This window comes from Saccopteryx bilineata, chromosome 1, assembly GCF_036850765.1.
Source record: "Saccopteryx bilineata isolate mSacBil1 chromosome 1, mSacBil1_pri_phased_curated, whole genome shotgun sequence".
Lineage (NCBI taxonomy): Eukaryota > Metazoa > Chordata > Mammalia > Chiroptera > Emballonuridae > Saccopteryx > Saccopteryx bilineata.
Window position 1 is genome coordinate 304,764,050 of NC_089490.1, and position 19,623 is coordinate 304,783,672.

Below are 19,623 nucleotides of genomic sequence, written 5' to 3' on the forward strand. Positions count from 1 at the left end.
AAAATAAGATATGTGCAGTGTGCATAGGGATTTATTTGTTCATAGTTTTTTTTATAGTCCGGCCCTCCAACGGTCTGAGGGACAGTGAACTGGCCCCCTGTGTAAAAAGTTTGGGGACCCCTGATTTACACTAATAAAATTTTTTTTCTTATACTCTGCCTTTTTCTTCTAAATAAAAAGCCTGATACTCAACAAATATTAATTCTGGTATATTTGGAAGCTTTTCTTTCCCTCGAATATACAAGTGTATGTAAAATTCTAGACTCTATAACTCTTCATAAAAAATAAAGGCCGGTTGGCTCGGTGGTGGAGCGTCAGCCTGGCGTGCGAGGGTCCCGGGTTCAATTCCCGGCCAGGGCACACAGGAGAGGCGCCCATCTGCTTCTCCACCCCTCCCCCTCTCCTTCCTCTCTATCTCTCTCTTCCCCTCCCGCAGCCGAGGCTCCACTGGAGCAAAGATGGCCCGGGCGCTGGGGATGGCTCCTTGGCCTCTGCCCCAGGCGCTGGGGTGGCTCTGGTCGCAACAGAGTGACTACCCGGAGGGGCAGAGCATCGCCCCCTGGTAGGCAGAGCTTCGCCCCCTGATGGGCGTTCCGGGTGGATCCCAGTCAGGCGCATGCGGGAGTCTGTCTGACTGTCTCTCCCCGTTTCCAGCTTCAGAAAAATAAAAATAAAATAAAAATAAAAATAAAGGCACACTAAAAAGGTCAACCTCAAATGGAAGTTCTTCATTTCCCTGGTTCAAAACCTACAGAAAGGTAGCTTTCCAGCTTTTCCAGCTGTTCACTAAGAAAACTTGATGCTATCGGGATTGATTTGTGTAGGTAACTGACCTATAATAGTTGTTTGTTGAAAAATTGTTTGCTTCATTTCCGCCACAATTTTCCCCAACTATTTAGAAAACACATCTTCTAACTTGGAGCCAAAAGGAATCTTCTTCCTTTGTCTGCAGAGGCACCTGCTGGTCAAAATTGGTGACTACATGATGTAGCTCTACATACTCCTTTTTCCATTCCACTAAGACCTTCTAGTCCTTTCTATTTTAAAGTTCAGTCAGTTGAAAACCACAAACCCACATCAGGAGCCAGAAAGCTAGAGTTCAAATGGAGCGTGGCTCCAGGAACCTGGATTTCCTTGTGACCGAATAAAAAGTACAGCGAGCTAAAATTATCACGGTCGTTTAGGCTTTAGGTAACAGTCTATAACTGGTTATGCGCTGCCCTGGGTATCTTCAGTGATCGCCATTATTGTGGCATTTAAAGAAAATCCTTTTTTTTTTTAAATTTTATTTATTTATTTATTTTTTACAGACACAGTGAGTCAGAAAGAGGGATAGACAGGGACAGACAGACAGCAACGGAGAGAGATGAGAAGCATCAATCATTAGTTTTTTGTTGCGACACCTTAGTTGTTCGTTGATTGCTTTCTCATATGTGCCTTGACCGTGGGGCTACAACAGACCAAGTAACCCCTTGCTTGAGCTAGCAACCTTGGGTCCAAGCTGGTGAGCTTTGCTCAAACCAGATGAGCCCACACTCAAGCTGGCGACCTCGGGGTCTCGAACCTGGGTCCTCTGCATCCCAGTCCGACGTTCCACTGTGCCACCGCCTGGTCAGGTGTAGACTTTTCCATTTAAAAGCTTCTCTCCAAGTTTCAGTTTTCTTTTCTAGAAAATCTCTGCTACCTCATGGGGCCATGAGAAAAATAAACTGAAAATCTGTAGAGGGACCTAGATTACGGTCTAGTACAGGGGTCCCCAAACTTTTTACACAGGGGACCAGTTCACTGTCCCTCAGACCGTTGGAGGGCCGGACTATAAAAAAAACTATGAACAAATCCCTATGCACACTGCACATATCTTATTTTAAAGTAAAAAACCAAAACGGGAACAAATACAATATTTAAAATAAAGAACAAGTAAATTTAAATAAACAAACTGACCAGTATTTCAATGGGAACTATGGGCCTGCTTTTGGCTAATGAGATGGTCAATGTGCTCCTCTCACTGACCACCAGTGAAAGTGGTGCCCCTTCCAGAAGTGCGGTGGGGGCCGGATAAATGGCCTCAGGGGGCCGCATGTGGCCCGCGGGCCGTAGTTTGGGGACCCCTGGTCTAGTACATAGTGCCTACCGAAGCTTTCATTTCCTCCTTCTAAATTCCAAAGGCATGTCGACAATAGCATGCCGCTTTCAAAATCACTTTCAGAAGATAAGGAATGAGAATAGAGTCATTCTATTCTCAATAGGGCTGTGACATTAGATTAACTTCAGAGTTAAAGAGAGAAAATGGTAGTTTTGGTTTGATTTACTAAACACGTTTGTTCAATCTTTGGAAGTTGGGCATTTTCTTTTCTTTTTTTTTTTTGTATTTTTCTGAAGCTGGAAACGGGGAGAGACAGTCAGACAGACTCCCGCATGCGCCTGACGGGGATCCACCCGGCACGCCCACCAGGGGCGGAGCTCTGCCCACCAGGGGGCGATGCTCTGCCCCTGGGGGGGGGTCGCTCTGCCCAGACCAGAGCCACTCTAGCGCCTGGGGCAGAGGCCAAGGAGCCATCCCCAGCGCCCGGGCCATCTTTGCTCCAATGGAGCCTTGGCTGCGGGAGGGGAAGAGAGAGACAGAGAGGAAGGAGGGGGGAGGTGGAGAAACAAATGGGCGCTTCTCCTATGTGCCCTGGCCAGGAATCGAACCCGGGTCCCCCGCACGCCAGGCCGACGCTCTACCGCTGAGCCAACCAGCCAGGGCCGGGCATTTTCATGATGCAACTCTACGTGTCCAATGAAAAAATTCTTACCCTCACAACTTTTATAAAGTACTTATTATTTCCACTTTACATATGGTCAAGTTAGTGGATCTATCTGATGATTGGCTCACAGTAAAGTGGTAAATTTGAGAAACAAATCCAGGGCTTTCAATATCCAAAATCAGTTATCTTTCCAAACTTTAGTATATACCAATGTTTGTGGTCTGCTAAAAAAAATAAAAATAAATAAATAAATAATAATAATAAAAGGATACCACTGAGGTTTTTTCCCTAAAATTTATTTAAAGTAGATATGTAAGAAAAAATAGTAAACTCTGGCCAGTTAAGATCATTGTCCAGGGCCTGACCTGTGGTGGCACAGTGGATAAAGTGTCGACCTGGAATGCTGAGGTTACTAGTTCAAAACCCTAGGCTTACCCAGTCAAGGCACATACAGGAAGCAACTACTATGAGTTGATGCTTCCTGCTTCTCCCCCCCACTTTCTCTTTCTCTCTCCCCTTTCTCTAAAAATAAATAAATTTTTTAAAAAAGATCATCAGCCCAAAACAAGGTTGCAGGTTCGATCACTGCTTAGGGCACACATGGAAAGCAACTAAAAAGTGGAACAACAAATGCCTCCCTTCCTCCCCACCCCTTCCTTCCTCTCTCTTCCTTTAAAACAAAATGAAATATTAAGCCCTGGCCAGTAGCTCAGTTGGTTGGAGCGTCATCCTGGAGTGCAGCGGTTGCCCGTTCAGCTCAGGGCACTTACAGGAGCAACTCAAGTGTTTTCTGTCTTTCTCTCCCTCCCTGACTTTCTAAAAAAAAAAAAATGCTAAAATATTTATATCATTTCTGTGTAACAGTTTGCTTAAGAAATGTGTGCATTCCCAGACTGTCTACAGAACTTATAGAAGCTCAGTAGAAAGAAAAACAATCAATCCTGGTGTATTTTCTTCTAAAACAAATTCAAAATCATATATGTAAAAAAGTACTAATTATATTTACACTAATGTCTTCATTTTATGCAATAATCTGTTTGTTTGTTTTGTTTTTTTTCACAGAGACAGAGAGTGAGTTAGAGAGAGGGATAGACAGGGACAGACAGACAGGAACAGAGAGAGATGAGAAGCACCAATCATTAGTTTTTCATTGCGCGTTGCAATACCTTAGTTTGCTTTCTCATTGATTGCTTTCTCATACGTGCCTTGACTGCAGGCCTTCAGCAGACTGAGTAACCCCTTGCTGGAGCCAGCGACCTTGGGTTCAAGCTGGTGAGCTTTTGCTCAAACCAGATGAGCCTGCGCTCAAGCTGGCGATTTCAGGGTCTAAAACCTGGGTCCTCTGCATCCCAGTCCGACGCTCTATCCATTGCGCCACTGCCTGGTCAAGCTGCAATAATCTGTTTTTAAGAAAGCATATACCCATATGTAATCTTTATATTTTTCAAAATAAAATTAAAATTTTCTAATTTCTTTTTAGTCTTAATTAAGATTATAACATTGAATTAAAAATTTTTAAGTAAATTTGTTTAATGCCAATACGTGTATGACAAAATACAGTTTGAAAACCAAAGGTCTTTTTCAGCTTGACAGAGAAAGAAACATTTTTTTTATAAATTTTTATTAATTTTAATGGGGTGACATCAATAAATCAGGGTACATATGTTCAAAGAAAACATCTCCAGGTTATCTTGTCATTCAATGATGTTGCATACCCATCACCCAAAGTCAGATTGTCCTCTGTCACCTTCTATCTGGTTTTCTTTGTGCCCCCGTAACTACCACACTCTTGTCCATGTCTCAATCTCGTTTTTATGTCCCACCTATGTATGGAATCATGCAGTTCTTAGTTTTTTCTGATTTACTTATTTCACTCTGTATAATGTTATCAAGATCCAACCATTTTGTTGTAAATTATCTGGTGTCATCATTTCTTATGGCTGAGTAGTATTCCATAGTGTATATGTGCCACATCTTCTTTATCCAGTCATCTATTGAAGGGCTTTTGGTTGTTTCCATGTCTTGGCCACTGTGAACAATGCTGCAATGAACATGGGGCTACATGTGTGTCTTTACATATCAGTGTCTCTGAGTTTTGGGGTTATATACCCAGTAGAGGGATTGCTAGTTCATAAGGTAGTTCTATTTTCAGTTTTTTGAGGAACCACCATTCTTTCTTCCATAATGGTTGTACTACTTTACAGTCCCACCAAAAGTGGATGAGGGTTCCTTTTTCTCCACAACCTCTCCAACACTTGGTACTCCTTGGTTTGGTGCATATATAGTAAGAATTGTTATGTCTTCTTGATTCAGTGTCCCCTTAATCATTATGAAATGACCCTTTTTGTCTCAATTACTTTTGCAGTCTTGTAGTCAGCATTATTAGATATGAGTATTGCTACACCTGCTTTTTTTTGGATGTAATTTGCTTGGAGTATTGTTTTCCAGCCTTTCACTTTGAATTTGTTTTTATCCTTGTTGCTTAGATGTGTTTCTTGTAGGCAGCATACAGTTGGATTTTCTTTTTTAATCCATTCTGCTACTCTGTGTCTTTTTATTGGTGAGTTTAATCCATTTACATTTAGTGTAATTATTGACACATGTGGGTTACCTATTGCCATTTTATAAATTGCTTTCTGTTAGTTTTGTATCTTGTTTGATTCTTCTCTTTTGTTTTTCTATCATTTGTTTTTGTTTGGTTATAATCCATACTTCTTTCCTCTGTTGCTACCTTTTTTTAAGTCATGTGCTTCTGTGGTGGTTTTTTCAGGGGTGGTTACCATTAAGTAATGAAAAGGGTACCTACCATATTCATTGTAGTACACTATCATATGAGTGCTTCTGCACTCCTCCATCATCCTTTGCTACTGTTAATCTCCATCCTCTCCTCTTTTTTTGTTTTTGTTGTCACAGTTTAAATTTGGTTTTATTGTGTTCTTGGTGGAGCTTTTACTTGTGGTTTTGTTTTGTTCTTTGTATCTGGTTGGAAAACCCCCTTTAGTATTTCCTGGAGTGGGGGTTTTCTGATGATAAATTCCCTCATCTTTTCTGTATCTGTGAATGTTTTTATTTCTCCTTTTCATATGGGGTTGACGCTTCCTGCTCCTTCCCCCTTTCCTCTCTCTTTAAAAATGAATAAATTTAAAAAAAATTAAAAAAAATTGGCCTGACCTGTGGTGGTGCAGTGGATAAAGTGTCGACCTGGAATGCTGAGGTTGCTGGTTCAAAATCCCGGGCTTGCCCGGTCAAGGCACATATGGAAGTTGATGCTTCCTTCCCCCTTCCCCCTTCTCTCTCTCCACTCTCCCTAAAAATGAATAAATAAAAAAAAATTTTTTTAAAGAATTAAATTTTAAGTTAAATGTAGGGAACAAGATACAGTGAGGTTGTGTAATAAGGTTTGAACTCTGCCAGACCCACCCCAACTGTAAACTCTGAGACCACTTCCCAGGAAAAGCTGGATGTGGAAATCAAAGTATGTAGATCTCCAAGAGTCTACCCTTTCACTTTATACCAACTTTAATAAACAGTTTTGATTTTTCTAGAGATTTTTTTTTATAACTACCAAGCACCATGTATTTATTGATTCCCTGTTATATAAGTCCAAGATTTCAGAGCAGAGTACCCAAGCTCCTTTGCAACCAAACCCTACTCTTCTTCAGTGCCTCAAGTTTCATTTATTTTCCCGCCCCACCACTCCCCACTCAAAACTACTGCAGGCTTCTTTAATGTCAAAATAAATTCTGTACTTCCTCTTTAACATTTTATGCTTTTCCTTGTATCTGGAATATTATTAAAGCTCACTCATCTGTTATCTGAAATTCTATTACCCCTTTAGGTACAGCTCAGTTCAGGGTTTTTACAATCCCTGTAAAAATCAGTCACAGTTTTTTTTCTGGGTCTCCCAAATGTTTTCTCTATTTAGAGCATGGGTTTTGGAGCCAGATTATCTAGGTTCAGATCCTGGCTCCAAAATTTATTAGTTGTGTGTTTTTGAGAAAATTAGTTAACCTCTTTGGATCTCAGTTCTTCAAGTATAAAATAGGTGTTATCATAACATCTATTTCACAATAGTTTAAAGAGGATTGAAAAAATTTATTACAGGCTCCTAGTCAAGATGGTACAGTAAGAAAATGCTATGCTCACCTTCACCCACAACCACACCAAAATACAACTAAATTATAAAACAACCACTCTTAGGAACCACCTGAAAACTAACTGAACAAAACTCCTATAATAGAAGACATAAAGAAGAAGCCCCCTCAAGGTTGGTAGGAGGGGCAGAGACATGAAATGGGCTGGCCCCACACCCATGTGTGGTGGTAAAGAATCAGAGGAATATCTCAGTCATGGAGGTCTCACCTTAGGAGCAAGGGTTCCTAGCCCCATACCAGGTTCCCTAGCCCAGAGCCTTATGATCCAGTGATTCCACTTCTGAGAACAATCTGAAGAAATCCAAAACACTAATTCTAAAGAATAAATGCACCCCCATGTCCATTGCAGCATTATTTATGATAGCCAAGATTTGGAAGCAGACCAAGTGCCCATCAGTACAGAAGTGAATTAAAAAGCTGTGGTACACTGACCAGGCAGTGGCGCAGTGGATAGAGCGTTGGACTGGGATGCGGAAGGACCCAGGTTCGAGACCCCGAGGTCACCAGCTTGAGCGCGGGATCATCGGGTTTGAGCAAAAGCTCACCAGCTTGGACCCAAGGTTGCTGTCTCAAGCAAGGGTTTACTCAGTCTGCTGAAGGCCCGCGGTCAAGGCACATATGAGAAAGCAATCAATGAACAACTAAGGTGTCACAACGAAAAACTAATGATTGATGTTTCTCATCTCTCTGTTTCTGTCTGTCTGTCCCTGTCTATCCCTCTCTCTGACTCTCTCTCTGTCTCTGTAAAAAAAAAATTAAAATTAGAATTAAAAAAATAAAAGCTGTGGTACATTTATACAATGTAATACTGTGCGGCCATAGAAAGGAAAGAAATCTTATACTTTCTGACAGCATGGAGAGCATTATGCTAAGTGAAATAAGTCAGACAGAGAAAGACAAATACGATATGAATTCAAAATATGTAGAATGTAAAAATAAAAACAAGCTTGACCTGTTGTAGCACAGTGAATAAAGCATTTACGTGAAACACTGAGGTTGCCAGTTTGAAACCCCAGGCTTGACTGGTCAAGGCACATATGGGAGTTGATGCTTCCTGCTCCTCCCCCTTCTCTCTCTCTCCCCTCTCTAAAGTGGATAAAGAAAGTCTTTAAATTTTTAAAAGAAAATTAAAAATAAAAACAAAATAAATGATCAAATAAAACAGAATCAAATTTATAGATACAGAGAACAAACTAATGGTTACCAGATGCAAGGGGGATTGGGGAACTAGGTAAAAAAAGTGAAGGGATTAAGAAGTACAAATCAGACCTGACTGATGGTAGTGCAGTGGATAGATCATCAACCCCAAGGTTGCCAGCTTGAGTGTGGGATCATCAACCTGATTCCATGATTCCTGGCTTGAGCCCAAGGTCGCTAGCTTGAGTCCAAGATCACTGGCTTGAGTAAGGTGGTCACTGGCTCAGCTGGAGTCCCCCAGTCAAGGCACATATGAGAAGCAATCAATGAACAACTAAGGTGCCACAACGAAGAATTGATGCTTCTCATCTCTCTCCCTTCCTGTCTGTCTGTCTGTCTCTCTCTCGCAAAATCAAAAATGTACAAATCGGCAGCTACAAAATAGTCACAAGGATATAAAGTACTGCATAGGGAATTGAGTCAATAATATTGTAATAACTATGTATGGTTCCAGGTGGGTACTAGATTTATTTGGAGGATTATTTTGTAAGTTATATAGATGTCTAACCACTATATGATATATCTGAAGTGAATATAATATTGAATGCCAACTATAAATCAAACAATTAAAACAATTTTAAATAAAGAATTATTGGCCCTGGCTGGGTAGTTCAGTTGGTTAGAACATGGTCCCGATAAGCCAAGGTCGTGGGTTCTGTCACTGGTTAAGATACTTATAAGAATTGGTCAGGCCCTGGCCAGTTGGCTCAGCGGTAGAGCGTTGGCCTGGCGTGCGGGGGACCTGGGTTCAATTCCCGGCCAGGGCACATAGGAGAGGCGCCCATTTGCTTCTCTACCCCCCCCCTCCTTCCTCTCTGTCTCTCTCTTCCCCTCCCGCAGCCGAGGCTCCATTGGAGCAAAGATGACCCGGGCGCTGGGGATGGCTCCTTGGCCTCTGCCCCAGGCGCTAGAGTGGCTCTGGTCGCGGCAGAGCGACGCCCCGGAGGGGCAGAGCATCGCCCCCTGGTGGGCAGAGCATCGCCCCTGGTGGGCGCACCGGGTGGATCCCGGTCGGGCGCATGCAGGAGTCTGTCTGACTGTCTCTCAGTTTCCAGCTTCAGAAGAAAAAAAAAAGAACTGGCCAGGCCCTGGCCAGGTGGCTCAGTGAATAGAGGCTCGTCCCAGCATGCAGAGGTCGCAGGTTCCATCCCTGGCAGGGCACATGTGAGACGCAACCACTGAATGCACAACTAAATGGAACAACTTAAGTGGAATAAGTGGATGCTTTTCTCTGTCTCTCTCTCTCTCTCCCATTCCCTCTCTTTCTCTCAAATCAATGAGTATTAAAAAAAAGAATAAACCAATGAATGCATAAATAAGTAGTTCAACAAATTGATATTTTTCTCTCTCTCCTCTCTTCCTCTCCTTTTAAAACCAATCAATAAAATTTTTTTAATAAAATAAAAATTATTACATATAAAGTACTTACAATTGTGCCTGCATATAATTGATACTCTATAAATGATTGCCAAAATTATTATTAATAATAATCTATTGTAGAGCAACACATGTAGCTCACACATGTAGAAACACATGGAGAAAGGAAGCCAATGTTTCAGGTCAGAACCTCCAGAGCCAGTGCTGGGAGAGGGACAGCTGCGGTGGCCCAGGACTAGCTGGGACTTTAGAAAGGAGAAGGTGAGAAGATGGTGTGGGACCCCTCAATGCAGTGAAAAAGACCATTACGATCTGGAAGATCAAGAAGCTCAATTAAGAGCTTGGAGGCAGCCCTGTCAATGGCACAGTTGATTATTCCTCCCAAAGAGCAGATTTCATGAGTGGTACCAATGCTAGCAGATGAATTTAAAACTGCATCAAACATTGTTGGCCATGGCCAGTTAGCTCAGTGGTAGAGCATTCACTGGGCATGTGTTTATTCTGGGTTCGATTCCCAGTCAGGGCACACAGGAGAAGAGACCATCTGCTTCTCCCCCCTCCCCATTCTCACTCTCTTTCTTTTTCCCTCTTTTTCTCTCCCACTCCCACAGCCATGGCTCAAATGATTCAAGCGAGTTGGCCCTGGGCTCTAAGAATGGGTCCGTGGCCTCCACCTCAGGTGCTAAAAACAGCAAACATGGTTGCAAACATGGCCCCAGATGGGCAGAACATCGGCCCATAGGGTGCTTACTGGGTGGATCCAGTTGGGGTGCATGTGTCTTTGCTTTCCCTGCTCTCACTTAATTAATAAAAAACAAAAACAAAACGAAACAATAAAAATATTGTCAAGAGTAAACCACTCTTCAGTCCTGGGAACCTTTATATCTGCACAACAGAGATTCGAACATTGAAACAAAGTACCTCCAAATGGCCTGGTTGTTTACTGTGGTACAATTGTAACAGAGAAAGGGGGAAAAAGGAAAGTCTTGATTGACTTTGATACTTTCAATCCAATTAATAGGTCATTGTATTTGTGTGACAACAATTTCCATACAGAGGCTCTTATAGCACTACTGGCCTGACCTGTGTTGGTGTAGTAGAAAAAGCATCAATCTGGAACACTGAGGTCACTGGTTGGAAACCCTGGGCTTTCTCGGTCAAGGCATATATGGGAGTTGATGCTTCCTGTTCCTCCCCCTCCTCTTGCTCTCTCTCTTTCCTCTCTAAAATGAATAAATACAAAAAAAGAAAAACAGAGGCTCTGACTGCACTATTATTAAATGATAGCAAGTTTGTCTTCATTATAGCAGATGGTAGTGGTGTACTTTTTGGCACGCTTCAAGGAAACACAAGAGAAGTCCTGCACAATTCACTGTGGATCCTCCAAATAAACATGGTGGAGGAGGCCAGTCAGCCTTGCTTTTGTCCCTTTGAGAATGGAAAAGTGACATAACTATCTTTGGACAGCAGCTGAGACTGCTGTGCAGCTGTTTATTACTGGGGACAAAGTGAGTATGGCTGATCTCATTTTAGCTGAATCAGCTGTCTTTAAAACAGAATTAGTCAATCTGACATGTTTGCTTAGAGGTTGCAATCAAAAGTTTTAAAATTAGTTGACATATCCTAATGTCATGAAAATGGATTCATCCAAGCTGTTGAGTTATCTACCAAAGTCTTCTCGAACAATGTGAAATTCATTCAAGAGAAGTAATTAATGAGATGATACTTTAATGAAATCAGCCAGGACATGGGCAACTACTCTTTTGGAGTTGAAGATACACTAAAGGCTTTAGAAATAGGAGCTGCAGAGATTCTAATAGTCTATGAAAATCTGGATATAATGAGATATGTTCTTCATTGCCAAAGCACAGAAAAGGAAAAAATTTTCTAACTCCAGAACAAGAGAAGAATAAATCTCATCTCACAGACAAAGAGACAGGACAATAACATACACTAATTGAGGGCATACCCCTGCTGGAATGGTTTGCTAACAACTATAAAAAATTTGAAGCTACATTGGAAATGATCATAGATAAGTCTCAAGAAAGATCCCAGTTTGTGAAAGGATTTGAGGATTTGGTGGAAATGGAGGGATCTTGAGATACTGAGTAGATTTCCAGAGAATGGAATACCAAGGAGGAGATGATGAAATTTTTACCTTGATGACAATGAGGTAGTTGACATGGCTCTGATAAAATGTGCCTCACCCTCCAGGATCCAACCCAAGGAGCATCCTGTGGTGGAATCCAATTGGAACATTTCCAGACCTTAATCCATGAGCATTGGATATGGAAAAGAAAACTGAAACAAAACCAGACTGAATCCTACACTTTGGTTTGTCATGGTGTCTGTGCAGCAGCCAATAGCTAAGTTCCTAAATGCCACATTGGACTACTTTAAACAAGAATCCCAGTTTTTACTTTTACTCTATGGTGAAATTGGTTGCTCTTGTATCTTATGAAAAAAATATGTTTTTAACCTTCATACATAGAAGCAAAAATATTTTAACTACTGTAAACCTTCAAAGTTAATATGAAATGGGAAAATCTATTGTAGAATTTTTTGGTTTTTTTAAAGATTTTATTTATTGATTTTAGAAAGAGAGGAGAGAGAGAGAGAGAGAGAGAAAAGGGGGGAGGAGGAGGAAGCATCAACTCATAGTAGTTGCTTCCTATATGTGCAGGAACTATATTTGTTTAGTACGCTAATCCAGCAGCCAACATTGTACTTGGTATATAATTAATACTCAATAAATATTTCTTAAATAAATGAATGTCTCCTGATAAAATTGTGATTATCTTGAGGCCAAAATTGATTTCTGTGTGCTCAGAAGCTAATGCGGCAGGCAGCTTGTATCACTCAGTGTACACTGGCAAACATAAAATAAGAGGAAGATGGAAAAGTTGTATCCTAATGTGTGTATTCTCTCTTCTAAAGTTTCAGGCTGACATGACTGGTGCTCTGGAGCTGCCATCCAAAGTCAAACTTTGTGAATGACATAAACACTAATTTAAAAAATCAGTGAAACTGAAAACAAAAACAAACAAAACAAAATCTATCTTTGGTTTGAGCACTTTATCTTGCAGAAATGTGGGGATCCCAAAGCATTTCTAGAAAAGCCAAGAAAAAGGTGAAGAGTTTTCTAGGTAGTCAGCACCCTTCAGAAAATTGAGCATATGACCCAGCCTGAGACTCTGATCCTTTAAGGAAACAGAGGGCTGGGAGAAGGAATTGTTCACACAAAGATCCTGTTCTGACTCAAATATAAAGGAAAGGAAAGGAAATGTCTTTCTAGTTACTGTTAATACATGACCCCAAAGATGTATAAGAACTTAAAAATAGTTTCTTTAGAAGGGAGAGTGGAATCTCATTCTGTCCCTGGAAAATTAGGAAGCCATTGTAGTCTTCACTACCATTATTTATTAGACTCTTACTAACCAGATCTGCAGTAAAATAAAGCCTTTAAATTTTTATCTGTTCACTCTTGCCACTTCTATTTAATATCATGCTGGAAGCTGTAGAAAATAAAAGGCACCTAAATTGGAAAGGAAGAAGTAAAACCATCTCTATTTGCAGATGACATAATTTGTACATAAAAAAATTTAAGGAGTCCACTAAAAAAACCATTTAAATCAATAATAAGTGAGTTCAGCAAGGTTACAAGATATAAGACCAATTAACAAAAATCAATTCTATTTCTATGCACTAGCAATGAAAATTCTAAAAATAAAATTAAGAAAATAATTCTGTTTATAATAACATCCAAAGGAATCAAATACCTAACTATACATTTAATTAAAGAAATTAAATACTTGTACATTGGAAACAACAAAACATTTTTGAAAGAAGATCTACATAAATGGAAAGATATCCCATGTTCATGGATTGAAAGGCATATAGTATTGTTAAGATGGCAGTACTCCTTAAATTAATCTGCAGATTCAATGCAATACTTATCAAAATCCTAGTTGACATCCTTTGCAGAAATTGACAAGTTGTTTCTAAAATTTATATGCAAATATAAGGGATCTAGAATAGTTAAAACAACCTTTAAAAAGAAAGAAGTTGGATGACTTACTCATCCCTATTTCAAAACTTAACTACAAAGCTACAGTAAACAAGACAGTGTGATACTGGCAAATGGTACATATGAACAGAATAGAAGTGAGAATCTGGAAATAAGCCCTTACATTTATGATCAAATGTTTTTAAACAAAAATACCAAGACAATTAAATGGGAAAAGAATAGTCATTTCTACAAATGGAGCTGAGACAACTGGATATCCACATTGCAAAAGAAAAAAGTTGGGCTTTTTCTTCATACCATACAAAAAATTAATTCAAAATGGATTATAAACCTAAATGTAGAGCTAAAACTATAAAACTGTTAAAAAATATAGGAATATCAGCGGTAGAGCGTTGGCCTAGCGTGCGGAGGACCCGGGTTCGATTCCCGGCCAGGGCACACAGGAGAAGCGCCCATTTGCTTCTCCACCCCTCCGCCGCGCTTTCCTCTCTGTCTCTCTCTTCCCCTCCCGCAGCCAAGGCTCCATTGGAGCAAAGATGGCCCGGGCGCTGGGGATGGCTCTGTGGCCTCTGCCTCAGGTGCTAGAGTGGCTCTGGTAGCAACATGGCGACGCCCAGGATGGGCAGAGCATCGTCCCCTGGTGGGCAGAGCATCGCCCCATGGTGGGCGTGCCGGGTGGATCCCGGTCGGGCGCATGCGGGAGTCTGTCTGACTGTCTCTCCCTGTTTCCAGCTTCAGAAAAATGCAAAAAAAAAAAAAAAAAAAAAAAAATATATATATATATATATATATATATATATATACATATAGGAATAAATCTTCATGATTTTGAGCTGGGCAAATGGTTTCTTTTTAGAATGGTTTCTTTTTAGAATATTTTAAAATTTATTTATTCATTTTAGAAAGAGGGAGAGAAAGAGGGGGGGAAGATGGGGGCAGAATAGGAAGAATCAACTCCCATATGTGCCTTGACCAAGTAAGCCCAGGGTTTCAAACTGACAACCTCAAAGTTCCAGGTGGACACTTTATCCACTTCGCCACCACAGGTCAGGCAAACCACTGTATCCTCAACTTCTGTCGTTGTTACTTTCATCTTTTTTTTTTTCACAGAGACAGAAAGAGTCAGACAGAGTGACAGGGACAGACAGACAGGAAGGAAGAGAGATGAGAAGCATCAATTCTTTGTTGTGGCACCTTAGTTATTCGCTGATTGCTTTCTAATATGTACCTTGACCTGGGGGCTACAGCAGAGCAAGTAAACCCTTACTCACGTCAGCGACCTTGGGCTTCAAACCAGCAACCTTGGGCTTCAAGCCAACGACCTTTGGGCTCAAGCTAGTGACCATTGGGTCATGTCTATGATCCCACACTCAAGCCAGCAACCTTACACTCAAGCTCACGAGCCCATGCTCAAGCCGGATGAACCTGCGCTTAAGCTGGTGACCTCCAGGTTTCAAAGCTGGGTCCTCCTCGACCCAGTCCAGTGTTCTATCCACTGGGCCACTGCCTGGTCAGGCTCATATTTTTTTAATTAAGATTTTATTTATTTATTTTAGAGAGGAGAGAGAGAAAGAGAGGGAGAGAGAAGAGGGGGAGGAGCAGGAAGCATCAACTCCCATATGTGCCTTGACGAGGGAAGCCAGGTTTTGAACTGGCGACCTCAGCATTCCAGGTTGATGCTTTATCCACTGCACGACTACAGGTCAGTATGGTTTCTTAACTATGACACCAAGAGCGCAACAAACTAAATAAATAATATATAATTTGTATATCAAAATAATAATACTACTCAATAATCAATAATTTTCTGCTTCAAATGATACCATCAAGAAAATGAAAAAACAACTTACCAAATGGGAGAAAATATTTACAAACCATATATCTGATAAAGACTTGCATCCAGAATATATAAAGAGCTCTTATAGCCTGACCAGGCGGTGGCGCAGTGGATAGAGCGTCAGACTGGGATACAGAGGACCCAGGTTCAAGACCCCAAGGTGGCCAACTTGAGCGCGGGCTCATCTGGTTTGAGCAAAAGCTCACCAGCTTGGACCCAAGGTCGCTGGCTCAATCAAGGGATTACTCGGTCTGCTGAAGGCCCATGGTCAAGGCACATATGAGAAAGCAATTAATGAACAACGAAGATCTCGCAATGAAAAACTAATGATTGATGCTTCTCATCTCTCTCCATTCCTATCTATCTGTCCCTGTCTATCCCTCTCTCTGACTCTCTCTCTTTCCCTGTAAAAATAAAACAAAAAACAAAAACAAAATAAATAAAAATAAAGAGCTCTTATAACTCAACAATAAAAAGACAAATATCCAATTCAAAAGTAGGCAAAAGATGTGAATAGACATTTCTTTAAAGAAAATATACAAATGACCAATCAGTACATGAAAATAACTTAACACCATTAGTCATTAGGATAATGCAAATCAAAATTACAATGAGAGTCTACTTCACACCCACTAGGATGGCTAAAATAAAAAAGACAAACAATAATAACAGTTAGTGAGGATGTGGAGAAGTTAGAACCTATATACATTGCTGATGAGAATGTAAAATGATATAGTCACTTTGAGAAAACAGATTGGCAGTTCCTCAAAAGCCATATATGAAGTTACCATATGACTCAGCAATTATACTCCTAAGTACTATATATCTAAAGTAAAATAAAAACATTTTCATCCAAAAATTTGTACATGAATAGGCATAGCAGCATTATTCATAGCAACCAAAAAGCAAAAAACAACCCAAATGTATATCAACTTATGAATGGAAAAATAAAATGAGGTACATCCCATTCAAGTACTAACTAGCCCTGACCCTGCTTAGCTTCTGAGATCAGACAAGATCAGGTGCATTCAGGGTGGTATGGCGGTAGACAAAATGTGGTACATCCATGCAATGGATTATTGTGTAGCTATAAAAGGAATGAAGTACTGATAAATGCTACAGCATAGATGAAACAGGAAAACATTATGCTAGGTCAGGGGTCCCCAAACTTTTTTACACAGGGGGCCAGTTCACTGTCCCTCAGACCATTGGAGGGCTGGACTATAAAAGAACTATGAACAAATCCCTATGCACGCTGCACATATCTTATTTTAAAGTAAAAAAACAAAACGGGAACAAATACAATATTTAAAATAAGGAACAAGTAAATTTAAATCAACAAACTGACCAGTATTTCAATGGGAACTATGCTTCTCTCACTGACCACCAATGAAAGAGGTGCCCCTTCCAGAAGTGCGGCGGGGGCCGGATAAATGGCCTCAGGGGGCCGCATGCAGCCCACAGGCCATAGTTTGGGGAGCCCTGTGCTAGGTGAAAGAAGCCAGATACAAGTAATATATTGTATGATTCATTTATAGGAAATGTCCAGAACAGGCAAATCCATAGACACAGAAAGTAGATTAGTAGTTGCCTAGGGTGGGTGAGGGTGGGAGTAAAAAGAATAGGATGTGATTACTAATGGATACAGTGTTTCTCTCTAGGGAAAGGGTAATGATTGCCCAAGTCTGGGAATAGAGTAAAACCATTAAATTATACACTTTAAATGGTGAATTTTATGGTATCTGAATTATGTCTCAATAAAGGTAATATTTATTGAAAAAGGTTAAACTATTTTTTCATGAAAAAAACTTATTAGAAAAGAATTCTCTACTATACCAATGGCGAGAAAGCTAAAAAGAATTCAAGAGAGGGCAAAAGTATTGATATATATTATCAACAGCCCTGGTCAGCTGGCTCAGTAGTTGGTCCGGTGTGTGGAAGTCTCGGGTTTGACCCAACGGTCAGGATACACATGAAAAGTGACCATATGCTTCTCCTCCCCTCCCTCTTCCCCTTCTCTTTCTTTTCCCCTTCTGCAGCCAGTGGCTCAATTGGTTCAAGCAATGACCCTGGGTGCTGAGGATAGCTCAATGAATTTGAGCATCAGCTCCAGAAAGAGTGGATCCCAGTCGGGGAGCATGTTAGAGTCTGTTTCTCTATCTTCTCTCCTCTTACTTCAAAAAAGAAAAAAAAAGTATATATTATCAAATGTTTTATCTAAGGACTGAAGGTCTTTGTAAGAAGAGATCCTTTCAGGGAAACCTGTGGGGAAGGATAAAGTCTGCATTACTTTTTAATCTGTAGACTCCAGAATAAGAGTCAGTTTTATTTGCGTGAAGAACACATGCAGCAGGGAAGGAGTGTATGAGAGAAATCTCAGGGAGGGAGATCTTCACAGGAGGAGGAAATAAACTTTCTCCTAGAAATAAAATTTCTAGCCCTGGCCAGCTTGCTCAGTGGTAGAGCATCAGCCTGGCATGTGGAAGTCCTGGGTTCAATTCCTGGACAGGGCACACAGGAGAAGCTCTCATCTGTGTCTCCACCCTTCCCCCTCTCCTTTCTCTCTATCTCTCTCTTCCCCTCCCGCAGCCAAGACTTCATTAGAGCAGAGTTGGCCTGGGCGCTGAGGATAGCTACATGGAGCTAGAATGGCTCCAGTTGCAACGGAGCAATGCCCCAGATGGGCCGAACATCGCCCCCTAGTGGGCTTTCTGGGTGGATCCCAATCGGGTACATGTGGGAGTCTGTCTCTCTGCCTTCCAGCTTCTCACTTCAGAAAAATACAAAAAAAAAAAGAAAAGAAATAAAATTTCTAGTCCTTAATATTACTGAACAAGTGCTTGCAAAGATACAAAGTCCACTCCATATGTAATGATTTAAATAGGTCATACAGCTGATCCCACTGATTACCGAGGAAGCCAGCAACCTCGCCCTAGAGTCCCTGAACAATCCTTGTGGTTATAAAGAGCTCAGCTGGTTTGGTAGCAGAGGCAATGTCTGCTCATTTCTTGTCTGTCCCTTGTTGATAGACCTCAAGCATTGTCCATTGCAGTCTCATTTTGGAGACAGTCTCAGGGGCTGAGTTATTTTCAGCTACAGTGTATTTACTTCCATCCTGTTGAGTGAAGGAATAAAAGCTGAATATGTATATGGCTAGAGTCACCGTTTCACAGGGAAAGAGATGCAACTACTAGATCAGCTGTTTAAAGTATCTGACAGTCCTAAGAAAAGATGATGAATTATATCTTCTCCATAGTGGGGTTTTAAGTATAAATTGGGAAAAGATATCCTCTTGCTTACATCCTCACCCTTGATGGAACCAAGCTGGAAAAATTATGTAAGGTGGTTAGCAGGGTTTCTACAGAAGATGGTACAATAGAGCTTTGCACACTGTATCAGAAGTCTTAGGAAAAAGAAAATACCTAAAACAAAACAAAACAAAACAGACCACTTGACATCAAGTTATATAAACCAAGAAGCTACAAACACCTACTTTGTGTACATGAACTAGATTCACTGACATACTCTCTGTGTTTGAGAAAATGGTCTTAAAAACTGAAAAACAAACAAAATTTATAAAGAATATTATACTGAGTTGATTCTGTAGCAAAAATTCTCTTTCCTGGGGAACTAAACATAGGGTCATTTTAGGTTGCCTAGCATTGCATCTGATAACATGAACTATATGGTCAGCACTTGTGAAGAGGGTGGACTGAATGTATGAATTGGTAGCAGATAAAGAGGAATGCTAGGTAGTCAGGAACTGAAAGCAACAGAGAAGGAACCCAGGGCATCCATTCAAATTGATAAAATCGGAACATTTTATACCAGGGAAGGTCCTGGATCTTGTTTTTCAATCCTCTTCTGTTGTAGATGGGAAAGCAGGCTGCAAGAAATTGAAGCCACCTGTCCAGGAACTAGAGATGCTAAAGAGCTTATCAGAACTCACACTTGGGTTGGAATCCAAAGTTACACCTGACACTCTTCTCATGAAGCCAGTATTCTTGGTTTTACTTCACACTATTCCCTCCCATTAGCAAGTGAAGAAAAACCTGGAAACCAAAGGACCAAAGCAGCAACAAGGAATTCTCTCCTTTCAACGAATATGAAAAGCCAGACACCTGGGAGCCAAAGAGAAAGAAAGACTGGGCAGAGGTCAGCTCTGTACTGGGGGGCTTAAGCAACAGGAATTTATTTGTCAGAGACCTGGAGGCTGAGAAGTCCAAAATCAAGGTGCCAGCCAATTCACTCCCAGGAAGAGAGGTTTCCTCCTGGCTTACAGAG

General features: G+C 40.8%; 1 pseudogene; it reads left to right on the forward strand.

Annotated features, from left to right (window-relative positions):
* LOC136319535 (eukaryotic peptide chain release factor subunit 1-like) overlaps positions 1-19,623 on the forward strand; it is a 36,573-nt pseudogene that overhangs the window by 286 nt on the left and 16,664 nt on the right.